The sequence below is a fragment of the Marmota flaviventris genome, chromosome 16, assembly GCF_047511675.1.
Source record: "Marmota flaviventris isolate mMarFla1 chromosome 16, mMarFla1.hap1, whole genome shotgun sequence".
NCBI lineage: Eukaryota > Metazoa > Chordata > Mammalia > Rodentia > Sciuridae > Marmota > Marmota flaviventris.
The window spans coordinates 29,089,202-29,102,024 of NC_092513.1; positions in this window are offsets into that span (position 1 = coordinate 29,089,202).

Genomic DNA, 12,823 nt, shown 5'->3' on the forward strand with positions numbered 1-12,823 from the left:
TTAGGCAACATAAAAATGCTAGATGAAGGTAGTCTTCCAGTTTTCTTTCAATTCATATTATTTAGACAATTATATATTAACTTCATAGGTAAATGCCTTTCTGGGCATCTCATTAAATGTTTAAAAAACACCCATAATACAAGAAAGAAGTAACTATATGAAACAGGTTGGTTAAATACATATAGGCCTGTTATTTCTAAATTCAACAAAAATGGCTGATGGTTTTCAAGCACTGGGATTTCTGCCTTCTAGTACTTTAAAAACAGATACTCTGTCTTTCTCTTTAAAGTCAGACCTTTCACTCCTTCTTGTTTCCTTGACTTAAAATTGTGATTCATATGTGTTTCTCTTTGCTGTAAGGAACAAAAGCAAAGTACTGGAAACCTGCAGGTAACCCTTGAGCAATGATGGATTCTGGCAAGAAAGACTTGGTTTTATTTTCCCATAAATTCAATTTATTTTCTTCCATGTCACTGAGTTCTTCCTCAAGTTTCCACAAAACACTTCTTCAGCTTCTCCATAGTCTAGGACTGACCTCAAGAAAAATTGGACAAGATGAACAGAAGCAAATAGAAGCCATGTCCATTCTTCAGCGGTGGGTATGGATCAGGCCCTGTCTGCACACCTTGCTGATGGGAGAAGCAGTAAGGTCTAGATCTCCTCAAACTCCACACACATATCCTCCTTCAGCTTCTCTACTTTATAGGCCAGGTGTGATCACAGTTCTCTTACAAAGGTGGCAGCTTTCTTTGCAGTCCCCATGACAATTGAGTTGAGATGCAGACATGGAGAGAGGCCACCATGCATTTAAGGAAGAGATAGATATAGGTCCCAAGAATCCTTGCTTTTTTTCTAGTTTCAGGATTCATAGTTTCCTCTTGTCTTCTCTTGTGACTTCAGGACTGGGGCCAGATGCAGAAGTAAAAGAAACACCTGAACCAAAGTTAATATACCAGCTCTAGGAATTGAGAAAATTCAGATCTCTATGCTTATTAAAATGCTTCCTTTCCAATACAATGAGTGATGGGAATTTCTGCTAAGTTATTCAAAGCTTTCTTGGCCATCCCACTTTAGATCACACCTTTTTTCTACTTATTATCTAAAATTTTTATGCAATATATTTTTTCTATATTTTGTGTTATATAAGCTTTTTTCTCCATTTTTCTGTCACTTTAGCTGATATTTGCCTTAGGAATGATAATGTGAATTCCCTGTTCCCACCCATACCTTCAAAGAATGTCAAAAGAGAAAACTTTCTCATCAATTGTACTCTTTAAAGGATTGGAGGACTGGGTATCGATCCACAGGAGTAAAACCTGATTTGACATGGGGCTGGGATGTTCTTGTCATCTGAAGGTACAGAATGACTTGCCTTCAAGTTTCTGAGCAATATGAGGACTTACAGCAGCTGCTGAAGGTGAATGACAAACTATTTTTTGAGGGCAACATTCCATGGTTTTTAGTGCTTATGGACACTTTGGATCTTTTGTGATTATAGATTTGGGTTTCCATATCCAAATGGAGAGAGAGAGAGAGAGAGAGAGAGAGAGAGAGAGAGAGAGAGAGAGAGAGAGAGCGCCATAAAGGTGTAAGCTATTGAATGCCCATGCTTTGGATGTGTAGCACTGGGAGAAAAATGATGAATTCTATGGACAAGCAATGCAATGTCCTTTTATAGGTGTTCTGTGAATTACTGACTAAATGTAAATGACTAGTGTAAATGTTGGTAGGAAACAGGAAGTATGGAGTAGGGCTGGGAGATTAGGCCACAAAACTTTAACTACTAATAACTCTAGACTTCAAAATCCCTGTGATTTAAACAAAGGTCATGTAATGTTCTATCTGCATTTGCGAACATGATTTTCTTCTTCTTTTTCCAAAGATACCAAGAGGGTGTACCTATATATTTTACTTAAAATGCCTCCACTGTCCCTTCTGCCATCATTTTTTCTGTGATCATCTCTATGAAAATTTCTTATTGGATGCCATAGTTTTTTTTTTTTTTTTTTTATGCTATGAGAGCTAACAATACTTGTGCATTGTAACCTGGATTGTGGAGGGAAGGAGAAAGCAACATTCTGTGTGTATGAATGAACTGTATGTAGTCCCCAGCTCACACAGTGCTACATCACTTGTCTCAAAGGAGGCCGTGTCTGAAGCTGACGGAAGCCCCTCGGTGGAGTTGTCTACTTCCTGCATACTCCTGTCAGGCTTCCCTTCGGCAGCCACACCACCAACATTACCAATGCTCCTTACTGACATCAAGTCCATCCTTCTTCCTAAATCCACTAAATATATGTCAAGTATGCTTGATGTGATTTCCACCATTTAATCATTTATAACACCTTCTTTTTGAAAGGTTTATCTTTTTGCTCTTGGTTTTTTTTTTTTTTTTTCCCAGTTCCTAATCTTTAGTCTTTTTGGCTTGTCTAAATGTGACCTCAGGGTTTATCTTAACTGCATTATGTATTCTGTTTTTATAAAATATTTTATTGTTTCTTCTTCATTGTACATATTAGTAGAATCTATTTTGATAAAATTATACAAGAATAGAACATATCTTATTTTCATTACGACCCCATTTGTGTGTGTGTGTGTGTGTGTGTGTGTGTGTGTGTATGTGTTTGTGTGTGGTGCTGGGGATTGAACCCTGGGCCTTGTATATGCAAGGCAAGCACTCTACCAACTGAGCTATATCACCAGCCCAGGAGGACTCTCTTTTTGTGGATGAGCATGATCATGGGATTGACTTAGGTAATTTCATATGTTTACATAGAAAAACTATTAGTTACTAATTGCATTCTTTCCTATTCCTATCTCCCTTCTCTCCTTTCATTCTCCTTTGTCTAATCTAGTGAATTTCTCTTCTTCTCCTCTCCACCTTTATTGTGTTTTAACTTCCATATATCAGCAAAAACACTTGACCTTGGATTTTGAAGATTGGTTTATTTCACTTAGCACATTTCCAGGTCTATCCATTTATTGGCAAATATCATAAAATCATTTTATTTATGGCCGAGTAATATTCCATTGCGCATATATATATATATATATATATATATATATATATATATATATATATAACAGTTTCTTTATCCATTCATCTGTTGATGGGCATCTAGAATGGTTCCAAGCTTAGCTATCATGAATTCTGCTGCTATAAATATTGATGTGGCTGTGTCACTATAGTATGCTGATTTAAAATCTTTTGGATACATACCTAGTAGTGGGATAACTGGATCAAACGGTGGTTCCATTCCAAGTTTTCTAAGGAAGCTCCATACAGCTTTTCAGAATGGTTGCACTAATTTGCAATCCCACCAGAAATGTATGAATGTACCTTTGTTCCCTCAGCCTCGCCAAAATTTGTTTTTATTTGTATTCTTGATAATTGCCATTCTAACTGGAGTGAGAGAGAATCTCAGTGTAGTTTAATTTGCATTTTTCTAATTGCTAGAGATGTTGAACAGATTTTTCATATATTTGTTGATCATTCATATTTCTCCTTTTGAGAAGGGTCTGTTCAGTTCCTTTGCCCGTTTGTTGATTGGATTTTTTTTTTGTGTGTTAAGTTTTTTAAGTTTACTGTATATCCTGGAAATTAATGTCCTATCTGAGGTGCAGGTAGCAAAGATTTTCTCCCATTCTCTAGGCTCTCTCTTTACTCTCTTTTTTCTTTCTCTATATCATCTCATATATGTCCAGGGCTTTACTTTACATTCCTATAAGATTCACTCCAAAGTTTTATCCATAGTTCAGATCACAACTTTGAGCTACAGACTTGATAATCTAACTGCCTACTTTTCACTGCCAATTAGATATTATAGACATCTGTAGTTTATAATTTCTAAAACCCACTTAGTCCAGCATTCTAATTTAATTTTCTTCTGATTCACCAATTTAATATTGATGAATAAAAAAACTGTGGTGACTTTTAAAGGCAAACAGCACAACTCCCAGGAGACTTGATCTTCCACTTCTTTTTTGATTGAACATTGACACCTCTGGGCCCAGGAATGCAACAAGGAAAACAAGCAAAGATAATACGAATTATTTTCTGGAACTTTCCAAATTAAAAGTGGCAGGGAGAAGCTCCTCATTTGTGTCTACCAAATCCCTGGTTTGGAAATAAAAAGATGTTTACAGCCAAGTCTCTCATGAAGTGAATAAATCCCATGTATTCAAAAGGAAAAGGCAAATAAACAACTTAAGAAAATCAGCAGTAAGAGTTGAAAAGAAAGATATTTCAATATGTTCTAATATTTCATTCCACTCAACCATAAAATTAATTCTACCTCTATTCTTCCAATTTTTTTATTATTTAAGCCAATAAATTTCACAATTGTTCATTCTTTTTATCCTGACTTAGGGTGATATAATAAGTAATCAAGAGTGTTTGACTACAAAATTGAATAAACACTAATACTTCCATCTTTACAAATGCCTTTGCCAGAAATTCCAGGGTCGCTCTTGACTTTTGTTTCTCCCTCATCCTTTAGCCATGAAACATAAAATTTCCTTCATATCTCTGAATTCCATCCACCATTTTTCGACTTTTCTGTCACTATCATGCTATCCATTCCCATCCTCTCTCAAGCCTCAACTTTTGTTACTGGATGCTAACTCATCAGTACTTAATCTGTTCTGCACACAGTATTCAGAACAATATTTTAAAGGATATGTACGAAAATACAATTATGCCATTTTTTTTTTGTTTAAAACTCTTCAATACCATTTGATTGTTGTAAGAATAAATATTTGGAATGTGTTCCAGATATGTCTACTCATAGACTCATCTCTAGCTGTTATCTCCCTTACTTTCTTGTTTCTGCCAAACTGGATTTATTTCAATTTTTGGAATATGTCTATTTTTTTTCATCTTGGAGTCTGTACAATTCTATTCCCTTGGCTGTGATACTCCTGTATTAGGTATTCATCTTTCAAAACTAATTTCCAAACCTAATTCTTCAAGCAAACTTTCCCATAATTGGTTCTAGACACCCTATTTTACTTTTAATTACAGAACAACTATAAAATAATTAGATAATGATACCTGTTTGATAGTATTTGTTTCTTCCTAAAATCTACATTTTCATAGAGAGGTTATGTTTATTTGTTAAATAAAGGCCTAGAGTACTACGTTGTATTTGAGGGGCATTCAATATGTATTTTGAGTAGATAAGTAAATTCACGGAGCAGAGGAGTTCCATGCTCTGTTACCTTGGCATGTCTTCCTTGGTCCTGGACTTCTCTCTGCCACACCTGAGTGCTAAAATGCATCCACAGCACCTGATGATTACATAACCAAGAGTTCACAAAACAAAGAGAAAAGAACACCATGATTTCAAAGAAATGGACAAACTGCTGGCTTCAATTCATCTGTTTAGAAATGTGTGTTCTCTTGAACTCATACATTAAAAATGAAGCAAATCTCTACTACAAATCTTGCTGCTTATTACCCAACTTCAGCATTAGAGAAGAAATATTTTATTAGTTGGAAGCTGGCTAAAGCCCAAGTTGTTGTTCTACTATTAAAGATGGTGTTTTATTGAATAGTTTCATTCGAGATATAGTCCACTGGGCCAGAGAGAGTAGGGGGGAACTAGTACTGTAGTTTCACACTCCTAACACAGCAAACATATTTGTATTCATTGCAGAGGGTGTTGAAGTCTACTGAGGACGGGGACATAAAATTGGAAGAGATAAGGCAAAAGGACAGTGGAAGAATCCTTTCTCTGCCTCAGGCAAGTGGGCACAGGAGAGGCATGATAAACACATGCATCTCTCTTTAGTAAGTCAGATACTCTACGAAGGCTATTTCTGTTTTCAATGTTCTTTAAGAGGATATTCTTTCTCGAAAACCAAAGATTAAGTTCATTTTGTTGGCAAAAGTACAATGTTCCTCACTTGATTGACTGATTCTTCTTTCTCTTCAGAGGGCACTTGGCTTTAGTTCACAGGTGAGAAACTGCCCTGGCTTTTACAACTATTGCTTCCATTATGTTTTCCAAGTGAAGAATCTAAACAATTATCTGGAAAAATGAATCCATCATCCCTCTGTGAGTTCATTTGGGTCCTTGAGATAATGACAAAATTACTACAAAAACCAGTCTAACTATATATAACAAGAGGAAGAGCAGCTTGCAGTATTCGAATACTGATTTCCTGTACCAGTGTCATGTGATGTCACTAAGGTGTTTTTCATTGAGAAAAGCCTTGTTACCCAGGTAGGCAACCCACGTCCTCAAGCCCAGTGGCAGCTCCCATTCCCAAGGCTGGGAGAAAGACAGCAGAAGTCACCACTGCTGGTCAAACAGCCAGGATGGCACTGAGTTCCTGCAGTTAACAGAATAAGAAAGGTTGAAAGGTTGAGCACTGGGCTGGGATTAGGAGCTGGGATCAGGGGAAAGAAGAAAAAGAAACATACTCAAAAGAGGAGGGGAGCCCTAAGTCATTTAAAATCCATACGCCTCAATTGCTCCAAAGATTAGCATATGTAACAGCTCATCTAGCTATTGACTAAATATGACTGCTTCTAGATGTCTGACTCTAGTAAAGAATCAGGAACGAAGAAATTATGGGTGAAATGAAATACTTAGCTTGGTATTATTTATAAACAAAAGCTGAAACAATGGGAATGTTAACAAGAGCAGAAAATAAATTGTGATAAATACATATTCTGCATTTTAACAAGAAAATGTTTTCTTATTGTGGTAGAAATAATGCTTACAAATTTTGAATAAAAACTGTCAAAATATATAGGCCTGTGTGTGTGTGTGTGTCTGTGTATCTAATGTGTAATGAAAACCAAATCTTATTTTTATCTGTCTCAGAATAGTGGGAAGTGGGATTTAGGGGTACTTTAATTTTTTCAGCTTTTCAATTGTTTCCATGAAAGAATCTCACATGGTTGGTAGGTGCCTCTCATAGCACAACATCTTATCACTTTTCACGTTGTATTGAAGATTTTTGTGTGATTGTCTATCTGTTTTTAGAACTGATTAAGAATCAATTTATATTTATTTTATATGCTCAATATTTAGCACACATAGTAAAATGTATTTCTTAAACTGAACTGAACTGCATAACTATAGAGAGATTTTGTAATTAGGAAGAAACCCCATTTAAAAATATGAAACTAATTGTTTTTGAAATTCAATTCAATTAATCTGCATGTTCTGGGAAACTGAGATGAGAAAGACAAGGACATACCTTCAGAACTCACAGTGACTAATCTGTAGAGGTTATATGGGAAGGGCATATGTGTATAACCAGAGAAGAAATGAAGGTCATCATTTCAGGACACAAAGAATAGAAACTTAAAATACAAAAAGCCCAAATGCATAGCACATTTATTAGCTGATTGAACCAATTAGTAAGAAACAGGGGACCAACTTAATCTTACATGATACCCCCCCAGAGACATGAATCTTGACTTTGATCATCTATCTATATCTGAGAATCGTTTTTTCTATTTCTCAGTTGCTCATCAAGTTTTTGTTCTCAAATTGGTTTCCTCTACTATCCAGAAACACTACTAACAGTTGTTTTGATTCACTTTATCTAAGTTTGTAGATAAAAGATAAAGAGATTTTCTTTCTTTAAGTTAAAAATTATAGTGATGGATTGGGCCCAATGGCATACACACTGGGCCTGGTGACACACACCTGGTGGCACACGTAATCTTATTGACTCTGGAATCTGACACAGAGAACCACAAGTTCCAGACTGGCCTCAGCAACTCAGTGAGACCCTCAGCAACTTAGCAAGACACTGTCTCAAAATGAAAAGGACTTGATATGTGGCTCACTGTTCAATTCCAATATATATATTTAAAAAAAAAAAAGCTGTAGTGATGGTACTCAATTGCCCCCCTTTCTTCCAGTGTCATTCAATTATAGCTGTTAATCAACAGCACCCATGAAATACACGTTGATGGGAAATAAAAAAAGCCTTCAACAAGGACAGTGGTCCATTTATGAACAAATAATTAGTAAGTAAATGCTACAGAATATTTGGAAGATTGCTAGATAAAAATTAATATGTGAACTTGGTTTTCAAAGGTGAATCAGACTTTTCAAGGAGCAAGACATAGGATCACTGTTTTAGAGATTACAGATTAAACAAAAGATGGAAGTAATGTAACAGTCTTGGAGAACCTAATAGTGCCAGGATAAAAGTTGAGAAGGAAGCAGTAAAGGAGGCAAGAATGTGGAAAGGGGCCAGGTCAGATTGGGACTAGAGCAGGATTCTTAATTTTTTATTTTATAGGTGATTGAAGCATTTCTATATTTTTTAAAAATAATATAGATACTATATGGAACATAAAGATTTCCATTTTAACCATTTTATGTGTACAATTCAGTGCCATTAATTACATTCACAATGTTGTACAACAATTGCCACTGCCATTTTGCAGAACTTTATTGTCATTCCAAACAGAAACTATTAAATGGTATCTCTCTATTTCCCATTTCCTCTAAATCCTGGCAATCTCTATTATACTTCATATCTCCATATATTTGCCTATTCTAGATACCCTACATAAGTCAAATCATACAACATTCATTTTGTGTCTGGCTTGTTTCACATAGCTCAACATTTTCAGAATTTATCCATATTTTAGTAGTGGATGTCACTTGTGTTTCATTTGGTTCCTTTTCAAGGCTATCCATTATAGATATCTATCTATCTCATTTATCCACTCATCTGTTGATAGCTACTTGAGTCAATTTTTGCTTTTGCCTATTGCAAATAATACCACTATGAATGTCGGCATACAAGTCGAGTCCTTGCTTCCAAATATTTTGAGTACATATCACAAATGAAATTGTTGACTCACACAGGTCTAAATTTTTGGGGAAACCACCATCCCATTATCCAAAGCACCTGTACCATTTATGTTCCAGCCAGCAGCACCAGCAATGTGGAAAGGGGCCACTCTTATTGGGAGTGAAATGTTATCAAACTCTGGTTTTTATTTCCCTTATAAGTGGTGGTATTGAGCATATAATCTTATGTGCTTTTTGGTCATTTATACATTTTCTGTGGCAAAATGTCTATTGAAGTATCTGCACATTTGTTAATTGGTTGTTTTTTCTATTACTTTCAAGTTTGTAGGTGTTATTTATACATTATAGATATTCTAGATATCCATCTCTTATCAGATATATTATTAACAAATATTTTCTCCTATTTTGGAGGGTTTTCATTGCCATCTCTTGAGAGTGTCCTTAAAGTACATTTAAAATGTTTTAATAAAGTCCAATTTATCTATCCTTTGTTGACTCATTTTGGTCTCTTATCCTGGTGATTGAGGATTTTAAATGGAGGAGTAGATGACTACATTTGGATATTAGGATGCTTTGAATCAGACTGTGAAGGAAGATTAATAACAGAAAAAACTCAAGATGAAAAAAAAAAAAACAGTAAATAAGCCACGGCATAAAACTTATGAGTAAAAAAGCATACTGATAAAACATAATTTTCTCTTTCTCTCCATCTTCAACATCTGGTAAAATTCACAATAAAGAAACAAAAAATTGCAAATGTGGAAAATAATTATCATTAGCAATAATATACCATACCTTATACCAACCACACACTTTAAAAGTGTCAGTTTCTAGCTACCTGGGAAACTGAGACTGGGAGATGAAAAGTTTGAGGCCAGCCTCAGCAAGTTAACAAAACCCTGTCTTAAGAAAAGAAAAGAAGGAACAAACAAACAAACAAATAAACCAGTCTAAGGAAGAAAGTGAAATTTTGGGTACAGCTTAGCTATACTGTTTGTACCTACTCCTCCTGTCCTCATGATGCAGTATAGAACAAAGAAAATAGTAAAGAAAACAGTGAGAGATGGACATTAAATAGAATTGTGTAATTAGGTAGTCAATGGAGTAATGATATAAAAATCTTTTTTCCTACTTAGAGTTCTTGTGGCCTCATCAGAATCAACAAAATCCCCCAGGACTCTCCATTTCTCAGGTTTCAGAGTCAAGTTATGAAATAATCTGAAGGTCAGTTTGCCTCTTCAAATTGATATCCTTCCCATCCTGTTCCCTTGCTGGATAAGACAACAGGTAGCCAAACTTAAAAGACATGGAGCCAGGTTTCAGAAGAAAGGTGGCTTGCTGCCCTCATGGCAAACCCTTCACCTTTCTTCTGCCTTCAGGTTATAAACTCTGCAATCAATCAAGTTGTTCCTGTTCTCTGTTTAAAGCTTGAAAACAATACAAAAAAAATTCATGTCAGGAGGCTGAGACAAGAGGATTGGGAGTCCAAAATCAGCCTCAGCAACTCACTGAGGCCCTGTATCTAAATAAAATATGAAAAAGGGCTGGGGATGTGGCTCAATGGTTAAATGCCCTGAGGTTCAATCCCTAGTACCAAAAAAAAAAAAAAGGAGATTTCACCAAGCAATATGTGTCACTCTATATTAGAATAAATAAAGACATTTGATTGTGCTACTTAATTGAAGTGTAAAAATGATCAAACAACAGCATGGCAACTAGCCAAACATTAATAGGGAAAAGTATTTAAAAATGAAATTGGAATAAAAGGACAGAGTATGAGAAACAACCTAAGAAAAAGCCTCACTCAGGAGTGGAATATGCTTATTTCAAAGAATTTAAATCCAATACTTCAAGGAGTACTAAGTGGGATAGATAATAAGAACATGTATTCAAATAAAACTGGGAGAAGTGCCACAAGGAAAAGAAATAGCTGAAAAACAAAGAACATTTCACAACAGAAGAAGGTACATGGGCAGGGTTTAGTTCGGTGGTAGAGTGAGTGCCTAGCATGTGTGAGATACCGTTTCTGATCCCCAGCACCACACACACACACACAAACACACACACACACACACACACACACACACACAATATAGTATTAAGAGTTGAATATTGACATATATTTTTCCAACGTGAATGAGTGGGTCTCTTCAGTTCAAATCTCCTTAAGAAAGCAACTATGAACTTTGGGCAAGCACACGTACATATGCCCACATATTGCACAAACACCCCCAAACTTACCAGAAAACACAGGACAGCTACCAAAAGCTGACAAATACAGGACCAGAGTGAACACACTGAGCAAATTTTTTAGCTTCACAGTATTTAGATTAAGTACAAGTTCTATTTGCACTATATAATGGGGGGGAAAAAACAATCAGAGAGAAAACTCATAGTCATTCCAGCATAAAACCCAGAGACAGGAAAAGTCAACCATCACAGCTGATGAAATTGTGGGTAGACATCCAAGGAAGGAAACAGCCAGAGACACATATCTATGAGTTCTGTATATAAATTCGTCCCAAAACATTTGGCTGGTGACTAAGACTTAGTTGAGAAGCTCGAACACTAACAGCACACTGAAAATAAAGTAACTGAGGTAAGGTGCCTTGCGCCCCAGTACTGCCCACTGCAGGAGGAGAAAGAGTTTGCAGTTTGAGCCCAGCCAAGTTCTCACTAACACAATGACAATGATTCTAACCCTCAGCTTTGAATCCCATTGACAGGTTTGTAACAGAGTCTCTACATATACCACTCACCATGTCCAATACACAATCTAAAAGCGCTATACCTTGAAAGAAACTAGATAACCTATCCTAAACTACAATCCATGCAGACTAATTCTAAACATACAGATGTTGGAACTGGCAATAAAGGATGTTAAAGCAGCTATTTTCACTATGCTTAATGATGTAAAGAACACAAATGAATATGTATTTAGAATATGAAAAAAGTAAGAAATCTCCAAAATAAAATAACTCTAAAGGAAAGAAATAGAAGAGAAAGAAAGAAACGTATGGAAATTTTAACTGAAATTATAAATGTATGAGATGACTTCAACAGAAAAATAAATATTATAGGAGAAGAAGCCTGTGAACATAACATAAATCAATAAAAATGATTCACTGGGAAGAATGGAGAGAAAAATATTAAAAAGAAAAAAGATTCTCTTTACCTACTTAGAGGCACATAGGAAGAACAATAAAAAGGGATGTGGGCAGAAAAGCGTTTGAAGAAATGACAACCAGAAATTTCCAAGATTTGGTTATTATTATGGCTTGAATCTAGAAAGTCCCCTCAAAGGTCAACTATTGAAGACTTGGTCCCCAAATGCAGCAATATCCAGGGATGGAGTTTGAGGGAAGTGAATAGATCATGATGACTAGCATCATCAGTGGATTAATCCATTGAAAAGTAAAAGAAGTAATGGGAGTGGTTGAAAGTATAGGCAGTAGGCAGATTGAGAGGAAGTAGGTCACTGGGGGCATGCCTTTGGGGACTATATTTTGCCTGTGAGGGGTCTCTCTCCCTCTCTCTCTCTCTCTCTCTCTCTCTCTCTCTCTCTCTCTCTCTCTCTCCCCTCCTTTCTTCCCCTCTCCTTCCTGGCTACCATGAGCTGGGCTGGCTCATGGCCAGAGAAATGGAGCCAGTTAACCATGGACTGAGCTTATTTTTGTGGGGCAAAATAAGCTTTTCTTCCTTTAGGTTGTTCGCATTAAATATTTTGGTGACAATGACTAAAAGCTGATGAATATATATTGAAATAATTTATAGACTGGAGAAGCTCAGCAACCTCAAGAAGGATAAAAATACAGACCCCCTGGGTTGGGGAATGTGGCTCAAGAGGTAGCGTGCTCGCCTGGCATGTGCAGGGCGCTGGGTTCAATCCTCAGGACCACATAAAAATAAAATAAAGATGTTGTGTCCACCGAAAACTAAAAAAATAAATATTAAAAAACTCTCTCTCAAAAAAAAAAAAAAAGAAAGAAAGAAAAATACAGACCCCCACTCCTCAGCACATTGTAATCAAG